The 22,067-nt window shown below is 54.2% G+C and overlaps 1 long non-coding RNA gene across 1 annotated transcript; it reads right to left on the bottom strand.

Moving 5' to 3' along the window:
* Positions 1-1,440: 1,440 nt before the first annotated feature.
* LOC139825619 (uncharacterized) lies at positions 1,441-13,163 on the bottom strand. The gene is made up of 5 exons (XR_011735809.1): positions 12,495-13,163; positions 11,220-11,899; positions 7,081-10,677; positions 4,722-5,378; positions 1,441-3,465 (listed from the first exon to the last, which is right to left on the bottom strand). It is a non-coding gene; the product is annotated as an uncharacterized lncRNA (long non-coding RNA).
* Positions 13,164-22,067: the final 8,904 nt, after the last annotated feature.

Genomic DNA, 22,067 nt, shown 5'->3' with positions numbered 1-22,067 from the left:
CCTGCCAGACCAGGGGCGGCTCAGAGTCTGTCCCCACAGCTCCTGTGCCCTGGGGCTGCTCCGGGCCACAGGCTGGATCTGCCACTGTGGATCTGCCACTGCCAGCTTAGCGCAGGTCCCTTCCGGCCCCCCTCATCTCTACATCAACACAGGCTCTAACACCGGCTCACTCAACCTGAGCTCTGCGGCTGCCAGGATAGAGGTTGCCGGACTCTCATTGCTGCCCTGCTCGCATTGCATGGACAGCCTGAGCACGAGTGGGAGCAAACGGCGTTTGGGTGACAGCCCAGGCCAGGTGTGTGTTGGGGGGCACTGCCCGGCTTCTGCGCCTCCTGAGGACGTGTTTTGAGATTCTCAGCAAGAAAGCCCCACCTGTTTACCAAACCCATTTCAGAGAGCTAACACAGCACAAGACAGACCAGCACGAGCCTTCCCTAGCGCAGACACCGGTCCCCCAGCCACATCAGCCCCCGGACCTGTCCTGCAGGTGGGGACCCGGCAGCCTCCCCGTGCCCAGCACTGTTTCCAAGGCTGAGGCCTCTTGCACTGTCGGGATCATCTCTCTCCATCCAGGAGCTGCCAAACCAACAAAAATCTGTGAGAAGCTGAAGTCATCACAGAGCAGGCACCATCGATTTGTTTATCTGTATGTTTGCAGACACCGAGAACGATGCGACACTAAGAGCATCTTCGAGTGCTCAGCCACGCCGAGTGCTCAGGAAGCAGCGCCGCGCCCCCCCGCGACCCGGCGGGAGAGCTGGGGCTGAATTAACCGGGAGCTGTGCGGAGGTGGCCGTGCAGGAGGACCGGGACAAGGTCCCCTCCGTGCCAAGGCCACCGCCTGTTCCTGTCCTACATCTGCGCAGAACTGGGGGTCCTGAGGTGCAAGGATGTGGGAAGGAGGGGAGGACAGCAGATAGGGGCAGGGAAGGGTGCAGGTAGGGGCAGGGCGCCATCTTCCCTCTGGTATAACTCAAAACCTCTCTCTGCCCACCTTTCCCACTTCTAAAGGATGCAGCAATTTCTGTATTACAGGGAAGTTTTAGGAGCAGAATCCATTAGGGGCTCAATCACAGCCGTGCCCTTAGGCAGACGCAGCCTCTCTTCCCGGAGCTGACAGACTAATCCATCAACCCCTCCACCGCCCGCCTGCTCTGTCTGGAGCGGAACTGCTGAGCACGGGCTCCCAGCCCAGCCCACGCCGCTCTCCTCGCTGGCTCTGCAGCCCGGGGATGCTGGGGGACTCTGGACCACGCGGCACCGTGCGCGCGCCCCCTGCTGTGCCAGAGGGACGGGGTTCTCTGTCCCCACGGGGATGGGGTTCTCTGTCCCCACGGGGATGGGGTTCTCTGTCCCCATGGGGACGGGGTTCTCTCTCCCCACGGGGACGGGGTTCTCTGTCCCCACGGGGATGGGGTTCTCTGTCCCCATGGGGACGGGGTTCTCTCTCCCCACGGGGACGGGGTTCTCTGTCCCCAGAGGGACAGGGTTCTCTGTCCCCATGGGGATGGGGTTCTCTGTCCCCACGGGGACGGGTTTGCACATCCCCGGGACAAGGGGAAACCCACGTTGTGTCCAAACCTGCAGCTGTGTCTCGCCTTCCTGCAGAGCCAGCAGCAGTCAGGTTCAGTCTGAATGTCCTTCCAGCCCCTGTTTTGATCGATCTCTAATCAGGTAGCAGAGCTCATTTGTGATGAAGGACCAGAGCTAGGCCACCCTCTTGGACAGCCAGAACAGGACAGACGTGGCCATAAACCCGTCCCAGTTCGGACAATCTGCAGCCTGGGGCCTTCCTGAGCCCGAGGATCTGTCTGTAAGTACCTTGTGTTTAAAAGCCCTCGATGGCCCTTTTCTGTACATATTTGTCTAATGACTTTTCAAACCCATTTCTGTTTTTTGGTCTCCGCTGGCCCCGGCAGTGAGTTTCACAATTGAATCAGGCGTTGTCTGAAAGAGTCCTTCTCCATAAAGTTATCTTGAATTTCATCTGTCGCTGGCACCAATCTGACCTCAAATCTTTCTCGAGTCTGTGCGGGAAGTGCAAGTCACAGCTGGGCAAGGGCTGGTGAGGGTCCGGGTGCCCAGGGATCCACAGAGAGCTCCTGGACTCCCCAGGTGCATCTGCCTTCCCAAAGTGCCACCTGGCCCTAAAATCTCCCGAATTCTGGGTATGTTCCTATTAGGACCAGCCCAAAGAACTGCACTTTCATGCCTGTTAAGCTCTTCCATCACTACCAGGTTCCTTCTCAATCGCTTTCCATTCACTGATCTAATGGGACAGAAGATTGTATTTTCTGCCAGCGATGGAGAAACTGAAGCCATGAAGTCACATCTTCCAAAGTCGCGCATCAAAAGAGGAGCTCGTACGTCCCTAATGAGACGTGAAAAGAAAACCAACCCTTCCTAGCATCTGGGATCCTCGGTCCGTTTCCAGGCGGAGATGGGGCAGCTCTGTCGCAGCGCGCTGGTCACAGCCCGCGCCAGAGGGCACAGCGGCAGGCTGGCTTTCCCGGGTTTCCTCCGGCTCCTATCAAAGTGAGAAATGAATCACGGGTCTCTCAAATGCTGTTCTGGGAGATGCTTGTGTGATTGTCCAAGCAGCTCTGCCCCTTCCCCTGCAAATCTCCAAAGGAAGCTTCGGCACCAGGAATATCTTTTGCTGATACAGACCTTATCACTATTTGGCCATAAACAGCTCTAGTGCTGAATACTTGGTTTTATTGGTGCTCTCTCCACACACCGCAGATGGTGCCAATATTCCTCCGGGGGGTTTCTGAAGTAGATGACAAGGAAGGGCTGGGGACATAAAACGCAGGTTCCTAGCAGCGAAGGGATGAGCACAACCTGATCCCGACGGTGAGCGCTGCTGACACAGGCCCTGCGCCGCACGCCGCTGCGGCTTGCTTTGAATTAGCAATTCCACAGGCACAGTAGGAGCTTGCATAAGAATTGTCCATAAAGGGAAGAGAGTCACAATATCAGCCTAGCATGAAACCCTGGGTTCTGCTTTTTAATTAAGATTTCAAGCTTGTGTCTCCCCTGAGGTGCTGAGGAAGGTTTTGCCAGATACAACAAGCAGCCGGGGTCCCTCTCAGCAAATTGGCTCTTCATAGGATCCTCACTCTGCTCACACACCCGTTAGCGCTGAGTTCTCAGCGCCAAATTTGGGGTACAGCATCTGCAAGAAGGCAAAGCCCAGCAGAGGGGCCCTGGGACCCCTCCCTGTGGGCCGGGGACCTTCTGTGTCCCCTTTCTCAGTGAGGTCTTGCAGATGATATGTGGAGTCAACGGGACGGGAGTTCCGGTACATCTCAGCATTGAACAGACACACAGCAGCTCTTGGGATGACATTTCCGGAGTGAATACCCGTGTTTATACATTTTAGGAACCATTTACCACTCTTCCATGCTCTCTCAGTATTCCCTTGGAGCTCCTTTCCCGGCTGCTCCTGCCCGCCGCGCATCCCTGCGGAAAGTGAAGCCAGAGAAATGAACAGTCAGACACAATATCTGAGTTATCTTCCAGAATTAAAGGCGAATGTTGGCATTAACAGTTGTGCTGGTCTATTCCTCCATCACAACCCTGTTCTCCCACCTGCAACTTCAGAGCAGAGCCCAGTGGATCACAAACTCCTCAAAGATGAAGCAGCAGCAAGGCTGCCGCTCCCTGGGAGAGCCGAAGCAACCTCGCAGTCGCGGGGCCACGGCCAGAAATCCCCGGCTCCCTCCCCGTTACATCACTGCCGGTTCAGATTCCTTTAGGAGGAAAGGGAGATGCCGCGGGTACCCAGCGCAGCCCCCGGCTCTCGGTCTCAGAAGTGTCAGGACGCGCCGCTCCCCGCATCCGTCATCCCCGCTAATGCCGCCCCTCCGACGGCAAACGGTCCCCGCGAACGCGAGCCCACTCCCAGCAAACGGGGCGGCTGAACGGGGTCCCCATCGGGGACACCCTGAGCAGCACCTCCCACCGCTGCCTGTCACGGGCAGAGGGGACGTGGACAAACATTGCTCTGGAAGCTCCTCAAAAGGTCTCACAATCACTCCAATAAAACATTTAGTGCGCAATAGGAATGGCAAGTAAGATATCAAGGGCTGCTGTGGAGAATGAAGCTAATGCTTTGCCCTGAAGATGTTCATGAAATATTAAGTAACTTTAAGAACAGGAGGGAAGGGCTGCAGGTCGATAGACCGCTGTTACAGCCAGTCCACTCTGCCAAGCGCCCAGTGAAATGCAGGATTTCTTCAGGACTCATTAACTCCCATGCCAGCGTTAATGGTCCTGTGGCTGTTCATTCCTCTTCCTCCACACCACACAAATGGCTTTATTTAGAAGCTGAGATTGGAGCCCAGCTCTGCGAATAACATTTGCCTGGATGCAATTAGGTACCAGCAGAGCAAAACTCCCCAGACCAGGGAGAGAGGAATCAGGTCAGGCAGTTCTGTGCCTGCAGCTGCCTCCCACCAGCCTGAAAACAGAGGAAACTGGGGAATTTCATTACCTTCCCAGCCCCCCAGTGCCCCCCTACCATGACAGGGACATCTTCACCAGCTCAGGTTGCTCAGAGCCCGTCCAGCCTGGCCTGGGATGTCTCAGGGATGGTTCATCCACCACCTCTCTGGGTACCTGGGCCAGGCTCTCACCACCCTCAGGGCACCAATTCCTTCCCCATGTCCAGCCTGAGTCTCCCTCCTCTTCCAGGGAGGAGACTGCGGAGCACGTACCTTCCACGAATGAGTGAGGAACAGGACATTTCCAGGTTGCTGTGGGAGAACCTCCTGGGAGCGATGAGGAGCCGGGAGTGATGCTGTCCTGCTGCACCCGTCTGTCAGCCTGGCTGATACGAGGCAGCGAATCAGTGCATTGTCAGACAAGATGCAGGGAGAACCCAAAACTGGTGTTTTGACATTTGCTTGTCCCAAATGATGACAGAAAATTCAAAACATGCAGAACCGGAATCCTGTGCAGTTTCCATTCGGATGTGTCAGGACAGCTCGTTTCGGCACAGCAGGACATGGACCTGGCTCTGCCCGTGCTGCCCGGGGCAGCCGGGGACAGGCAGCAGGGTGCGCTGGCACCGCAGCCACGAGGGAGGACGGTCCATCCCGGTCCATCCCGGTCCATCCCAGTCCATCCCAGTCCATCCCAGTCCATCCCGGTCCATCCCGGTCCATCCCAGTCCATCCCGGTCCATCGTGGTCCATCGCGGTCCATCCCGGTCCATCCCAGTCCATCCCGGTCCATCGTGGTCCATCCCAGTCCATCCCGGTCCATCGTGGTCCATCGCGGTCCATCCCGGTCCATCCCGGTCCCTCAGCCCACCAGGAGATCGTGGTTTTGAGCATCTCCCTTGGGGCACCCCAATACCTGACATCATACAGCTGCAATACAAGTAGTGAGGAGAAAATACTTTAAGAATAAAATCTACTCTTTAGACTGAAAAGATGCAGTTTATATATCTATATATGCATATATATATATATGCCTGTGTGTTTTAGTGAAAAAGAATTACATGTCAAAAAACAGGAATCCTTCTGAATTAAGGTTCATTTCGTTTTAAAAGCGTGGAGGGCGCAACGCCAGGTGTTGTGCAGAGGTTTCTTTGTTCCTTGTCACAATTCAACCTGAATTTGCAAAATACTGTGACTTAAATCCATTCTGATTTTTCTGTCACAAACGCTCCAGGTGACAATTTTTACCCAGAAATCTGCGCTCATGGCAACTCAGACAGAGCAGTTTAACATCAGCCCAGAGGGAAGCATTTCATTCTGACTTTGCCGAAGAAAAGAAATGAACGCTTTAAACAAAACTGACACTTACAGGGGGACATATTTTACAGAAATCTCCATTTTTACAGAAACCCGGTAGAAGAAGGGTGTTTGCATGGAAAAACCTCCATCAAATTCAATGCGTCCCATGACCTCACCTAGAGCTTGCCCTCCCCACACCAAAACATCTGGTTTAAAGTGCCAGACCAGCATCTCCAAATGCAGGAACCGAGGTGAACGCACAAGGTTTGCAGGAATCCATGTTCAGCTGCCGGGACCCGAGCGGGGCCCCAGGAGCTGGAGCCAAAGGGCTGGCAGGAGCCAGCATGTGTTTCCTGACACTGATGGAGTGATGTTAACGTACAGCAGCTGAGGGCCTGGCCCGGAGCCCTTCCCCGTGCTCCTCCCCGCAGCGAGCGCCGGCGCTGGGCACTCTTGTGCTGTCCCCTCCACATGTCCCCTCTCCACCTCCGGGGGGGTATTTGCTCAGACAGGATGGAGAGACACAAACGTCTGTGTGTTTGCAGCGGGGGGGCCATCTCCGCACGTCCCCTGTGGAAAGGCTGATTTATCACCACCTCTTCCCAGCAGAGCCATCCTGAAGTTACCCTCCTTTTCTCCTTGAATTCTCCCCAGACTGTGAGAGCGGCCATGGCTCCCCAGCCCCTGCGGGTCAGACCTGCTGCTATAGATGTGCTCCTATAGATGTGTTCCTATAGATGTGTTCCTATAGATGTGTTCCTATAGATGTGCTCCTCACCTGCAGGACCTCGAGGGGATGAGACCTGGGGAACCCAGGGTCTGAAAGTCGGGGGGTTCAGGGCTTCCTCTCACACTGCTGCCTTTAACTGACTTATTTTAACTTCTTCTTGAGCTTTATATATATTTTTCCTTCTTTTTCTACTGCTGAAATTATTCTCCTCCCCATTGCAAAGCCAGGTTAGACCGGGCTCGTCCTGCCTCTGCCGCTCTGCGTTGGCTCATCTGGCTCTGCATGCAGCCCAGGTCCCTGTGGGGCCAAGGGAAGGGGCCTCACCTCCCCAGCCTGGGAACTGCAGCTGGGGGGTCTGAGGGGACCCCTGCATCGGGGCTCCTCGAGTCCTTCCTGGAGAGGTCTTAACTTGGCACAAATGTGCGTTTGGACTGGCAAAGCAGGAGCGCTTCCAGGCTCGCTGTGTGGATAGAGGGCTGCAGCCAAGTGGTGTAAATGAAAACAGACTCTAAACTGGCCGGATGACAGCAGATCTGCCACCAAACCAGTGCTGGGGTGGGAATGGGGAGCCATCCGAGTGATCTCCAGCAGTGGTGGACTCACCTGAGCGCGACTCAGCCTTCCCAGGTTTGCAGGGGTCCATTGCACGTCTTGGTGGGGATGGTCCAGCAGTAGGAAATGGGGACTCCGTGTGCTCCGAACGCAGCAAAAGTCTGAATGCAAAAGCAAATGGAACCGCCAGGGTTGGTTTGTGCTCTGAGCACAAGCACAGAGCTCCCTGGAGCCAAATCCACAGGCTGGCCTGCGAGCTGGGGGAACCACGCTGCCGTGTCTTAACGTCATTGTTATCCTCAGCACTGTTACCGCTGTACGACTGTGTCACCCAGAACCCCCAACGCGTTCCTGCAGCAGCGCACTGGGTAAGGAAGGAAAAACAAACAAGCTACGACAGCATGAATGGTCCTTCCACAAAGGGTTTACATTCTCCTTGGCTAATGGCCCATCCCACGGCTCGGGTTGAGCCAAATCCTAAATTCTAAGAAAATCTCTGGCATCCCCCTTCTGTTTGAAGGGAAGCTGCCAACATGTCTCACCCATAATCGTCTGAATCTAAGGAGAGATGTTCAGATTTCTGATGGGAGGCAGAGCGCCAAGTCCCGTGATCCTCCCTGCAAACCCTGCGGTGAAAAGCCCTCGTCCCTGCGCCGTGTGAAGAGCTCAGCCCCATTTGTTCCCCAGTGCTCCGCATTTTGGGGCCTGAATTCCAATTGCTATCCTGTTATCATCTCTGGTTAAGCAGAGTGGGAGAGGAAATGAGGCGATTCCTGTGTATTTTAGGTCTGCAGTGATGTGCCCCAAGCAGCTCTGTTCAACCCCTTTGTTACCTTCAGAATGAACTGTCCTGGGAGGGCTTTCCCTGGTGTCCCGGTCCCGACTCGAGGCACTGGGCTCAGGCTCATCGCAGGCGGGTCAGGGCAGTCTCACTTTCGTATTTAAAGCCAGCCCCATAAATCCCTGAATGACTTTCTAACAGGGCAGTAAACTCCTCAGAACATAATCGATGCCCATTAACAAAGCGCTGGGAAGCCACGTTCATGGCGGGGAAGCACATACCATGAATCTTTCCCGTGTTGTTGTACTGGGCAGGAACCTCCAACTCCCTTACTGTGTGTGACATATATAGAGGGGAGATATTGTCTGAAGCCATTCATAAGCTATTCGGGGTCTGCTGGAGCAGAAATGTCTAGCCCTGATTATTTTAAGGTATATAAATGCCTTAATATTCAGAGGCTTACAAAAAGGGATTTTTCTTACATATGTCAGAGAATCACAGAATAATTTGGGGTTTGGTACCAGCAGCTTTAGGGGCTCTGTGGGATGCAATGGCATTCAAAGGATGCCCATTCCCCAATGTCCTCCCCATCTGCTGGGGCTGGGGGCACCAGGGTCCGGCCATTGTGTGACATCCTGGGCAACAAAGTACTGAAAAGACCTGCTTGATTTTCTCCCTGTATGGCATCAACATTACTTCTAAAGTCATGGTATTAGCTTTACACCTTAAGGGGAGAATGGGCCCTTCTCTCCAACTCAGCCTTCGGATCAGTTTCATCCACCCTAATCTGTGCACAAGTTAAGCAATTAAGTAATTAAGTTATACACCTTCAGCTCTCTCCATAGTGCTTATGGAGAAAAAACCACAACAAATCATCTCATACTGCAGTCAGTTCTGAGGTAACGACCTCAGGCTTGAGCACCTCGGCGTTTCAGGTCAGGCCAGACCCATCCTGCCCCGGACCAGCGCCAACGCCTGAGCTCCAGGCAGGGCCTGCAGTCGCCCCATCGCGGCGCTGACGGGGCCGGAGGTCCTGGTTGGACTGGACGCCCCATCGTGCCGGGAGCCGCACACAGACACAGAGCCAAGGCCTGGCCCAAAATAAGCCTGCAGCAAAAATAGACCAGACAGATGGAGGCACAGATTTACGGGAAGCGCACAGCAGGTCGGAAGCGGAGCTGAAATGTGAGCACGGGCAAGTAGCAGGTCCGAGATCCTCAGTTAATGCTTTTGCTTTGGCACCAAAGCACAAACCATACACTTCAAATTGCTCGAGCCCAGATGCTCTGACCACCCTGAATTCAGAGCCCAGGAAGCTGCAAAGCCTGGTTCAGAGATCGCTTGTACAGAGCCACCATGGCTGGCGCCAGCTGCAGCCCCAAATCTGCTTCTGCCAAGACCCAAGGCTCAGTCATGTCCCCAGTTTTCGGGCTCCCATGACAATTTTCTCCGAAGCCGGGTGTCCTCTCCGGCTCCCACAGCCTCCCCTGGGCTCCCACTCGTCACACTGAGCTTTTCCCAAACCATCAAGATATGTTGCCATTGCATCATTAGTTGTAACAGCAGATAGCATCAGTGATAGACATCGTTAATTATTAGACCAGCAATCATCCTAAGTATGCTTTGTGTTCATTACTACAGTGCTATGTTTGTGTTAGCATCATACTTATAAATAGCATTAATAGTAATTGCATCAATAATAACCCCACGGTTGTGAAATGTTTATCTAGCATCCATCTGCCCGGAGATCCACTGCGACAGATCGCGCTGCAGCCGTCTGGCGTCACGGCTGCGTGTGGCTCGCGCTGGTCGGAGCGGCGGATGGGGCAGTGGCTCCGTGCAGCGGCTCCCACTGGCTCTGGGCCCCTCCGAGCTGCAGCCGCTCCTGCAGGCCACGGTGGGAACCCGCCGGAGCACCAGCGGCCAAAGCGGGAGGGTTTGTTACCACAGCCTGCAGAAGGGCATGGGGAGAAGAATCCGCGCGACGACGGTGGCATGAGGAGGGACACCTGTGCTGAGGACAGCAAAGAGAGTTGGGGACGTCCATCCTGAGAAGAGAAGCTCCAGGGAGACCTTACTGCGGCCTTTCAGCGCTTAGAAGGGGTGCTAAGGAAGATGGGGACAGACTTTTGAGGGAGATTCGGGCTGGACGTGAGGAGGGAGTTGTCGTCCCCGAGGGGCGTGAGCCTGGCCCGCCCAGCTGGACGGAGGTGCCCTCTGCACCAGCAGCTCCAGGGCTTTGCCCGTGAGGAACGTAGAGCAGAACAGCTCACTTCCAACACAGTCAGGAACTTCACTGGGAACAGCAGGAATGAGCACCACAAACCTTGTATTTACAAACCTCGCGCGAGTTCCTTTGGGGTTGGGGTGTTTTTACAAGTTTTTGGGGCTTCCACAACAATTTCTGTTCAAAGTTAAAAAAGACCCTTTCTTTTCTTGTTAGAAATGGCACTTGAAGGAAAAGGGTTCACTCCAAGACAAATATGATTTAAATATTCCCATCAAACACGGAAAAAGATTCAGGCAACCCGATATTTTTCTCGATAGAGAAGAGCAGTTCTGCCCGCCCATCTTTCTGCGCGGGGATGTCCGACGGAAGCGCCTGGCTCCGTGCCGCGCTCCCCGGCGCAGCGTGCTCAGCGCAGCGGGACACGGCTCCTCCCGCTCCCAGACGCGCAAAGGTGCTCCAGATAACATCGGGTAAAATAACCACACGCGTAAAGACGGGAAGAAGTTTCACATAAACTCTCCTTTTCTCGCTCCTCCCAGTTCAAGCTCTTCAAAGTTTCTCCTCTCACTGAGTTTGAGTCATTAATCCTCAGATAAGTGATGCTTGAGCCTTTGATTAAAATTACTGGGGAGCGTCTCTGCATGATTAAAGAGAGATAACATAATAAAAGGAAGAGGACTTTACACCATTATTATGTCAAATAAGTGCAATTCCCAACCTGAGAGCTGCACCAACTTGTCTAATGTAATAAATGCTTCCCCTGTTGGAAATGTGTCAAATTAGACTTCAAGATGTCAGCCTTTGGCTTTCAAAGGCCTGGAAGCCATGCGGGGCGCTCTGTGACTGCAAGCCTGGCCTGGCCGAGAGCCCGAAGGTGGCGCTGCCCCATGGGAGGGGCAGACAGACGCACGGATGCATGGGGACAGAAGGAACCATGGAATGGTTTGGGTTGGGACCTCCCCAGCCCCCCAGTGCCCCCCTGCCATGAGCAGGGGCATCTCCACCAGCTCAGGTTGCTCAGAGCCCATCCAGCCTGGCCTGGGATGTCTCAGAGATGGTTCATCCACCACCTCTCCCTTGGTCACGCAGCAGGGGACACTCCTTTGTCTGGTGAAAGAGCATCATTTCCAGTCTTACCCAAAACAGAATCCAAAAAAAGAGTCCAAAGAGAATGCCTACCCAAGAATTTACTCCGGAGGAGCCTCAGCAGCTGGCTCCGTGATGCAGACAAGCCAGGAGTCTCCGCTCTGCTCCTGGAAGGAAGGATCATTCGTTCCCTCCCCGTGCATCGTGTGGGGCTGCATCCTCCAATGCAAGCAGCGAAGACACTTCACTGCTGGTAGCTTGTAAAAGTGCAGACAGATAGCTCACAGAAGCACCCTATTTGTGGCTTAAAATATACTAGTTCATCATGCAAATGATACGTCAACAGAATAGCTGTACTTGGCAATACTTCCCGGAGTAAATTAAGCAGTTAAACATGCCGTATGTAATATTAAGGAGGTTATGTGTTACATATAATAAGGAGAAGAAGCCGAGTTGTCAGGAAGCCAGGTTTCCTCAGAAGTCAGGAATTCGACTCGAAGGGACCGAGGTGCTGCGTCAGTCACCCAGAGCAGCGAGGGGGATGGGGTTTGGGCACCGTGGGTCGCCAAGACACCTCGGGGTGCCGTGGTCCCCAGGGGGTCCGGCGGGTTTTACCGGGAGGCGGGTGGCGCGGTCCCAGCTCCCCGGCTGGGGTTTCGGCACGCGCCGCGGCCTCGCTCCGCACCCTTCACAGCTCGAGCGCCGCGCGCCTGGGAGCTGTTGGCAAGGGTAAAAATAACGCAGGATCCGATCTTCTCCAGGCTTTTCGCCTCCTGGAGGGGAAGCACCAGGCGGGGAAAAAAATAAAAGAAAGAAGAAAGAAAAAATCTTGGATTATTTCAGCTCCACAAATTGCTCCCTGAGGCAAGTAAATGTCGTAAAAAACATACACAAATATTCAGATTCAAGTTTAACCAAATACCAGGACATTTGGATTTATTCGAGTGTCAGCATCCCCCAAGCTTCCCACGTTATTTCAGGCTCCTTCATTCACATCAGCAAATGTTTCGTGTTCCGCCGACACTCAAAGTCCAACCTGGGGCCACAGGGGTGAAGGAGCCAAACGGAAGCGTTCCTGCCCGCCCCTGCGCCCGCTCCTCGCACTCCAGCCCTGCCCAAGGGAAACGCTCCCGTGATTCGTGTTCAATCACAGCTACAATCCCGTTCGGTGAGACAGGCGCTGCTTGGCCTTCGGGTGTTGTTTTAAAGGGGTGCGATGGAGAGAGACGTGGAGACGAGTGCTCGTCCATCCCGGCTCCCACCAGACCCCCTTCTCCAGCCCCCCCGGCCTCCCCCAGGCCCCCGGCCCCTTTGGCAGCCGCTGTCTCCCTGGACACCTTGTTTTGAAGGGAAAGCTCTTTGTCTCACCTCTGCTCCAGATCTCAGGCGTGCTGTGAGCCCCCAGGCTCACACTTCTCACACATGCCAAGAATTCCTCCCTCCCTCTGTGTGCACGTGTGTGCATTCCCGATGGTCTGGGTCTGCTTCCCCAGGGCCCCACGGGCCTGGGAAGATCATAACATTTCAGTAAAGAAGGTGTTTCTTAGGCACTTTCTACCATTCATGGCCCTGTTCCAGCCCCTGCGGGGAGCGCAGTGGGGTGCATCACACAGCTCTGGGAAAGGAAAACCAGCATGTTTTTGAGTTACACGCTTCCAAAACACCCAGCGATGAGCAATCCAGCACCAAATCATTTCCTCCGCTGTTAGAACCACCGCCCTGCTCCCGGGCTGGGCTGTCCTGGCAAACCATCCCGAGCCTGCGCGGCTCTGCCCATTGTGAGGCTTCTCCAGCACCAGTCCCGCTTCCCCGCGGGTATAATGGCGCCATCATCCAGCTATTACCCTCTCTTTGCTAAATTAAGCAGATCATGCTCCTTGATTTGCTCTCCAAAGGTGTGATTTCCCATTCATTAGTCTGTTTCTGCCTCTTCTTTGAATCTGCTCCAACATTCCCAGACCCTTTTTGAACTGCAGGTGCTGTGCCAAGCACAGGGGACACAACCTCCCTGCACAAGAGCGGCCAGAGGATCACGAGCTGCTCACCCCGTCCTGCAGGCATTCTCTGCGTTCCCCGCTCCACAGCGGGGCTTCCTCCCCCGGTTTTACCCATTCAGGAGTTTACACGTGTTTAAGCGAACCGCTCCCCGGTCTCCACTGCCCGCGGAGGGCAACGCGCGCTGTCCCGCCCCGAGGGGTGTCGGAGGTGTCATTGATAACTCATGCTCTGGAGGTGCCTCCGCCCCTCCCAGGACCCCACACACCTTTTAGACAGCTTCAGTTAAGAGGGGTGAATGGCGTGACACCTGACCACACCAAAACACCGTGTTTGCTTGACCCAGCGCTGCCAAGAAAACCCGAGGCTCTGTATCATTAACTGGGGCTCTTCTTCCCCAGTCTTTGTGTCACTTTCAGCTTTTATCAATGAGGATTTAATATTGTTCCCTTTTTTTTCTTTCCCCTTAGCTCATTGCTGGAGACGTTCAATGGGATGGGGTCGGGACCAGCCATTTCGGGTCTCCACAAGAAACAAAGCTGTTTGATGTGGAATGTCCCTGCTTGGAAACCAATTACCAACCCTGTTCATTCAATGCGTTGATTTTGGATGGCTCCACTTCATCCATTAGGATGTCCTGTGATCCAAAGCCAAATGCTTTTGAGAAGTTTGACCAATTTAAGAATAAGTCGGAGGGTAATAGCTGGACCTCCCTCAGGCTGATGCGTTTGGAGGGCACAACGGACATCGCGACCAGGGGTCTGACCTGAGTGACACCGGCTCCAAACGTTCGTCCGTCAGGGTCCTTTGAAAGTCCCCACTATAAATCTTGGAGGTCCAGCCCTTGCACAGCTCCCCTGGCTGCTCAGGAACCTCCGTGGGATGCTGGGGGCTGGGGAGGGAAGGATCCGGGCCCAGCCGTGCTCAGCTTTCCTGCCCGTGTTGACCCAGCAGCTGCCTCCCGAAAGGATTCCTGTTCCATGCTGCTAATTTTAGGTCTCTGCTTTCCAACACCCACAGACTTGGAGACACAGCCCGCTGCCTCGCAGCAGCTTAAATGCTTTCTAATGGCTTCGACCCAGAGATTTACACTGAGCCAACTCACTTTGAAACCCATCCATAAAAACGCCTTCTGCAAACAGATTTGTTTCATTATTGTCGGGCCTGGAAAGTGCCTGAAGTAACAAACAACTTCAAACTCCTTCAAATTTATTGTGGCACAAGGTTTGCACTTCATTTAAATCTTGGGTACCTGGGTGCACGTCTGATGGGGGGACAGGTAGGGGTGGATGGAGAGCCCTGGTGCAATGTATCCATGATTATGGTGCAATAAATATTGGATGGAGGACCTATGATAACATCTATTACGGCTTTATGAAATATTGATGGTGTCTGAATACATATTGCCTCCTGAACAGCTCGTTCCGGAGATGTTTAATGAAAGACATCTGTCGTTTTATCCTTGAATCTACATGCAGGCGAAGTGCAGTCTCCATCCTTGCTGTAATCTCAGTAAGGGCTTCCAGAGCTATTAGAAGCGGCATGAAATAGGCTCAGCGATCCCGAGGAGCAAGGGGAGCGAGACACGGGCTGTGTTTTATATACGGAGCCTTTCATTTTGGAAATGAATTAACTTTGTGCTCCTCCAAAATCAATCCCTGCACTGACAACTGGCTTTAATGGGACCAATAAAAGATTGTGCAGGCTGCCGGGACAGGACGGGGGGACAGGACGGGGGGACAGGACGGGGGGACAGGACGGGGGGACCCCGGGAAAATCAGCTCATCCCTGGCACTTTTAGCCCTGATGGAGCACTTCTCACTGTTCATCCCCGTGTGCAGCTCTGGGGCACAAAACTCCTCCCCTGCGTCATCCGAACACACTCATGCACATTCACCCCAAATGCCCGACATTCCCAAATTAATGACGCCTGGTGTTGTTCCTCACCTCGTAAGGGCTCTCCAGGCAGGCACAGCAAAAGGTTCTTGGGAACCAGCCACCCGGTGTTTCTATTTCCAGCCTGGCAAGCCTTGACGTTCACTGGGTGCTGCACAATAGGACGGAGCCAACGGGGCACCAAGAACCGGCCTTGTTCTGGCCTGGGCAAACCTGCAGAGCTGATTTCAGTCCGCGCACCCCCAGGCTGTGACCGCACGGCTGGTCCTTGGCCCAGCCTCTCAGCGCCCTCCCGCCCCCCGCTCCCGCACACCTTCAGTGAATCCTTTCACCCCAGGACTAAACTAGACAGGATTAACTTTGCCAGCCCAGGGACCGCCACGCGGAGCCTCCCCAATTGTCTCCGAAGGACAAGAACCCAATGAAACCTCATTTCCCAATGGTTATTTGCTCCGCGCGCAGGATCCTTCCACCGAACCACGAGCAACGGGGCAACATCAAAAGAGGAATCAGGAATTAATGTGGTATCTCAGATACACAATTTTTGCAGCATCTCCTGAGATCAATAGCTGATTACAAGCAACATTTTCCCCCACCATGAACCAACTTGTCCATCCAGCAACAGCCGCAGTCACTGAGGAGCAATCCAGCGCCTCTCCCACAATTTGTTACCACGCGGGAGACCCCACTGTGTGTACAAAACCGACACACGCGCTCCCCCGCTCTCCGAACTAACGATGGGTGCGACTGTGCTCCCCTCTGCTCCCCGCGCAGGGCAGCGCCTGCACCCGGGATGGGAACAGCGGCACAGGGCTGCACAAGCGGTGCCAGAGCTGCTGCTCCGGCCGGGCGCTTCGCACTCGTGCCAGCTTCCTCGAGACGGGCGGGGAGGCAGGAGCAACATCTCAGTCCACGTGGGTATAGAGATCAGCCCTGAGAATATCTAAAGAAAGGTGCAAGGGTAAAAGTAAATGCGGGTGATAGATGATCCGCCTCTGTTGGGATTGTTTTTAGTCTCATTTCCTAGTCTAAAATGTGTGTCTTCCTTTAGTGAAAACTCAGCTTAGAATTATAAGCTTAGCTTCTTAAGAAATTGGCTCAATTTTGGCACTATTATTTTATTTCAGCAAGTGAGATCTTGCCTGTTCCAGTAAATTACACCCAGTTCAGGTTCCAAACCAAATCAGCGAACGCCCCGAAAGCCCCTGTGTGGACATTTCTTACTATGGTAACTTAAATGGGGTATTAAACAGCATCTTTAGCTAAATCAATGCGAGTTTGAGTAGTGGCATAAGAAAAACAAACACATCCTCTTCCTGACCACCCACCCACTCCCCAGATCCCTCCCGCATCTGCAGCTCGGGAGCCGAGCGCCCCGGGCTCTGAGCAGGGTCGGACGCGAGGGCTGAACTGCAGGGTCAACGCCGATCGCGGCAGGGCCGGCGCTGCCCTTCCCCCTTCCCAAGGCTGGTCCTTAGGCTCGACCCATCTCTGCCTGGTCTCAGGTTAAGGTCTTCTGTTTGGAAACCATAGAGACAGCAGCCAAACCCCAACCCTTCGTCCTTTCCCATCCCAGCCTCCTTCACCTTCCATCTCCCGCGGCAGCGTATTTCTTCTGCCTCCCACCGTCAACCCTCTTTCAACGGCATTTCCCTTCCTGCTGCCAAATGGATGCTTAGGAGCACGGAGACAGTAAAACATTGCTCTAATGTCCCTTGCTGAAGCATAGTCTCCTCCCATTATTGGTCTAACACCATCAGGTTATGCGCTGTTAATAGCCTTTCCACTTGTTTATGGCTTCTCTGGCACGGTTCCTGGATCTAGCGCCGCTGTTTTACTTCCCCTCGCTGCTTCGGGGTGACCTCCCCTCGAGCAGCGGGACGCGCGTGTCGGTGTGCGGTGGTGATTCGACACGCGGGGCCGGGGGCACCGCCAGCAACCGGCACATCACACATGTCAGCACAGAGCCAGGGACCCCCAGAGCCAGGGACCCCCCAGACCCAGGGACCCTCAGAGCCAGGGACCCCCCAGAGCCAGGGACCCCCCAGAGCCAGGGACCCCCAGAGCCAGGGACCCCCCAGACCCAGGGACCCTCAGAGCCAGGGACCCCCCAGAGCCAGGGACTCCCCAGAGCCAGGGACTCCCCAGAGCCAGGGACCCTTGTCTTGGGTGGCTGGGGGGAAAGGGGTTTTTACTTTTTTCTGTGGAGCGAGTGAATAATTCACAGGCGAACCACTGACATGATAAATTCCTCCATTTCTCCTCTTTTGTGAATCAACAAGGAACAACTTTCCAATTCCTCCCCTCTGCATTTTCATTATCCAGAATTATTCACCAAACAATGGCTTGGAATAGTTCTGGGAACGAGTTCCCTGCTGGGGAGCGGGCGCTGACGTCAGTGGCATTAGCGCCAGCGGGAGCCCTGGTTCGGAGGCGACGGGCCGTCCGCGAGCCCTCATCGCGAGGGCTCGGGGTCTGAATTTCGAGCCGTGCTGATGGGCTGTGGCGGAGCAGAGGGGCCGGACGGGTCCCTTTGCTCTTCCCCGAGATGAGCCGAGCCCCGCAGATCAGCTTTTCCACCCTCAACACTCGTGTTTGCCAATTGACGGGGGCTGGAATCGCGGAGGTGCGATGGCAGATCGCCCCGCGCCTCCAGCAGGTTTCACTGCAGCCCCCGGACGAACGGAGCGGGAGCAGCGCGGGATTCCTGCGCTTCCATTTCGGCTGGCGCAGCGAGCCCTGCCCTTTGCAGGAGCGCCGCGGAGAGCTCTGAGCCCCGGGCAGCTCCTGCCTGCGATATCCACGGCGAGAGAAAGAAAACAACGCACCCTTTGCTTTTGAATTCCATGGGAAATTTTGAAAGCGGCTTCTGCTCGGTTCTGCACTTCATTTATTCCTTTACAGACCGACCCAAACCCCATGCGAACAGCTGAATATCCTGAGCGTACCTCAGCTCTGACTCAAAGTCCTTGATATTTGTCTGCCTGCGGTTTCCAATAAGTTAAAGCTGGCTGACCAAAGCACCAAATTCCGAGGGAGCTCTCTGGCTGATGACTCCCGATACCTGACAGCAATTGTCTGGGGTGTATTTGCTGTATTTATTTATTGTAAATGAGACACCTGACACCATGAGATCATAAGCAATTTCCAGCTCTCTCCAAATCACCGGTAGGGTTCCAGTTCCGAGCCTCAAAACATCATCAATCTGCTGCGAAACTTTCTGTGCTGATTGCCAGTAATTTGCAGCACATCACTTGGAGGGACAGAATTGCCTGCAGACCCCCCCTTCATCTCCCGGTGAGATCAGCCTGTGCTGGGCAGGCCACGAAAACTACAGATCTGGGCATCTGCCTCTCTGTTCTTCAGAATGCTCTAGGCCGGTGGCATATCCCCAGTGCCAGTTTTGCCCTGGGAAGGGTGTCAGCTGCTTCGGCCATTCCTCTGACCCAGCGTCTGCTTTTCCTGCGTCATGTCCCTGCGTTCGGGTTTAATTCCTTCACCATCGCAGACCCATCTGTCTGCAGAGCTCACAAAACCATTTCCCAACAGGTGACAATGTTTCATAAACGCAAATCTGCTTTCTGCAAAAAGAGACCCCAGAGATCACCGAGTCCAACCATAACCCAGCCCTGTCCCTGCCACATGTCCTGAGAACCTCGTGTCCGTCTGTCCAGCCCTCCAGTGATGGTGACTCCAGCACTGCCCTGGGCAGCCTGTTCAATGCCCCACAGCCCTTTGGGGGAGAAATTCTGCTACATTTCCAACCTAAATCACTTTTTCCAGCCCCATTCCCTTCTCTGAACTGCAGCACCCCAAGGGCTCTTGGCGTGGGGGCCCAGATGAACCCAGCGCCGCAGGGAGGACGGGTGAGCAAGGCCTGCAGACACCCCCGCTGCTCCCTCCAGCAGCAGAGCTCTGCACTTCAGAGCAACAAATCCCTGCAGAGCTGGAGGGAACGAAATTCATTATAAAAATCAAGGGAAATGAGGAGCGTTTCTCTCTCTCATGAAGGCCACTAAAAGGAGAAGCATCACATGGGGTCTCTGGGAGGCCAGTAATGCAAACAGTCGGTGGGCAGAGGGCATCTTCTGTTAATGAAGGTGTCTTGCCAAAATACACAGGCATCATATAAATTATTAGATAATGAAATTCCAGTTAATTTGCTGCCTGGTCAGCCACAGCCCTCCCGCCATGCTCCTGAGCCCAGCCAGCAGCATTAAGAAAGACTTACATTGGTGTTATGGCAGCTGGTCGACTTGGTTCAGAAAACGGCGCCTTCTCCAGGTGCGGGGGCGAACGCTGCTGCCCCATGGTCTCCTCCACCGGCTCTGCACCAGCGCTCTGCCACGGCTCAATGCGCGTCCACGGCTGCAGCGCCAAGCCAGGAGTGAGGATTCACTGCGCTCGGAGGACGAGGAGCCAAATACTCATTTCAGAGGTCACCTTGGAGGGTCTCGCTTTCCCAGGGGCTCTAGGAGCTGCTGATGTGCGAAGTCTCCAGCTGGTGGAAGCGGGTGCCTTCTCAGCTGGTTTTAGGGCTGCAAGAAGAAAAAAGGCCAGAAAGATCCAAGGCAATTCAATTTTCCTCTGTCTCCCTATCCCAACCCAGTGCACCCATTGCGTCTCAAGCAGCGTCCTGCCCGCAGCAGCTGCCTGGGGAAGGACACAAGAAGGCGATGACTACGTAGGAGCGCTTTCCAAAAAAGCCTCTTGCAGCCCTTTCCCAGTTGCAGCTTTGCAGTGACCGGCCCTGGACGGGTCCTCCTGCCCGGCTGCTCTCACAGTCCCCGCCTTGCCCGTGGCGCTGCCCCCCGTCCTGCGGGGGCTCCGGACAAGAACAGGGGGCGTTATTGGCACCTGGAGGGGTCCCCGGGGGACACGGAGGTGACAGCCACCCCCTTCGCTCCAGTGACGCCTCGATCCCATGTGCAGAGAGACCCAAGTGGGGTAAGGCTGGGGGCATCTGTCCCTGCAAAACAAGACTGCAGTGACTGCAAGTAAATACACGGTGCAGGACCAGGTCTTGCACCTACAACAGGGAGTGGGTTTCAAGTACAAACCCCATTATAACTCCTTCCCATTACCCTTCAGCCTCTGCCGCTCTCAACTATTGGCACTTCATAGCACCAAACATTCAACATGCTCTGTGTAATTTTAAAACCATTATGTAAGCTGCTCTCCCCCCATCTCTCGATGTCTCCAATTGGTGTGTCAGAATGTAATTAGCTTTTGATGGGATGTTAAGATTTCTTGAGCTCCTGTGGAGAGGCAGCATGGGGAGAGGCAAGGCAGCGGTTTCTGATTGTCACTCCCCATGGTAAGTGCTCGAAGACCCTGGAAGACTCATTTACAAAAATATAAAATAAAATAAATAAAAAATCCCAAAGCAACAGCCCCAGTAGGCTTCAGCTTAATTGACTGAAATCACTGGGATTTTTTTCTTTTACCTCTGTGCTTTCTCCTGCTTGGAGGAAAATGGAGATTAACTGTGTCGTGACCGAGAGAAGAGTGCGACGGTCAGGGCTCCATTGCAAACCAGCTCCTCGAGAGGCTGGGAAAACCCTGTCTGAGCCATTCACTCGCGTGTTGCTGCCCGAGGCCGTGCTGGAAGGCTGCTGTAGAGATCAGAAGGTGTCCCCTCGGCTCCAGGTCCCTCAGCCGCCCCATCACACTCGTGCTCTGTGCACCGAGACACGGGATCTTTCCCCAGGGAGCAGCCTCCCCCAGCATGGCCGGGCGCTTCAGCATCCCTGCGCCATCCCACAGTCCTCCTGCAGCCCCGGCTGTGGGACCCATCGGGTGAGAGAGCACACGGGGGCTCTGCAAGAGGATGCAAGTCCTCTTCCAGGTAAACCGTGCGGGAGGTGGGTGTTTCAGGGGTTATGCCCCCCAGACTTAGATTCTGCAATGTAGGAAACTATCATGAAGCTTTTACAAGAACAAACGCAAGTTGGTGTCGCTTTTCCAGCCTCACAGAGATGCTGGAGAGCTGCAGGACCTGCGCCCTAATGTTCCATGCAGGCAATACCGCGTTTCTAGAGCCTTCTCCACACTCTCCCCGCTGACTGAGCCCTGGGTGGTGTAAAACACGTTGGCAATTCCCCCAGAGCAAGTTTTGTGCCGTCTGGCCAGGTCTGAACTGTCACAAGAACACCTGCCCCGGCACACACCACCACATCCAGCATCTACGTCCCCGCTGTTGGCGCTTGTGTCACAGAGCGGTACCTGCACGCCAGCCCTGGCCCACAGCCACGTCGGGTGCTTTCATCAGCTCCCGGGGCTCTGGACCAGGGCGCTGTGGTCGGAGTCCCCACCGCGCAGGGACAGGCAGTGACCCCTCCGGGATGCTCGAGCTCTCGTGCCTTCAGATCAGCCACATAAACACTTTCCTGAACTGCCACAAACTCCCTGCGAACGCACACGGCCTGATATTAATGCACCTCTGGCTCTGAATTAGTTGATTATGTGAAACACAGACACATCCAATACAATAACGAGCCATTCCCATCAAATGCCAATTCAACTGGATAATGGGCCATATTGATTGCTTTGAGGGCCAGACCAATTTCACTTGTCCTTTTAATGATTATTATATTATCTATATTATTTCTGCTCAGCAAAATTAATTCCTCTCTCCCCATCCCTGTCCTGCTGGATGCGATTCCATTCAAATCTCCATTACTGCAGAGACAGAAGCTAAGGAGGCTTCTGCAAGGACTGGGTTTAATTCACTTCTAAAGTGTTGTCAGGCAATTGGAGGCTTTTTTACCTCTAATGCTGCCACTGGCATTAACAGAAAGAAAACAATAAATGTATCTGGTCACATAAGTAGTCAGCTTCCCGTTTCATAGCTCTGCTGACATTTCTGTCTCCAGCCTGGACAGTAATGCATTCCATTTTAATTTTAGCAAATGCTTGCTTTATTATCAGAGACATTTTTCATTTGTACTTGTTTGCATCTCCCTTAAAATTCAATATTTCATTTGGGGATGCAGGGTTATTGCCTGCTCCTCAAAATAAAGCGTATGTGGCACAAGGATATTTCACATT

This window comes from Patagioenas fasciata, chromosome 25 (assembly GCF_037038585.1).
Source record: "Patagioenas fasciata isolate bPatFas1 chromosome 25, bPatFas1.hap1, whole genome shotgun sequence".
Taxonomy (NCBI): domain Eukaryota; kingdom Metazoa; phylum Chordata; class Aves; order Columbiformes; family Columbidae; genus Patagioenas; species Patagioenas fasciata.
This window is presented reverse-complemented; position numbering and strand designations above follow the sequence as displayed.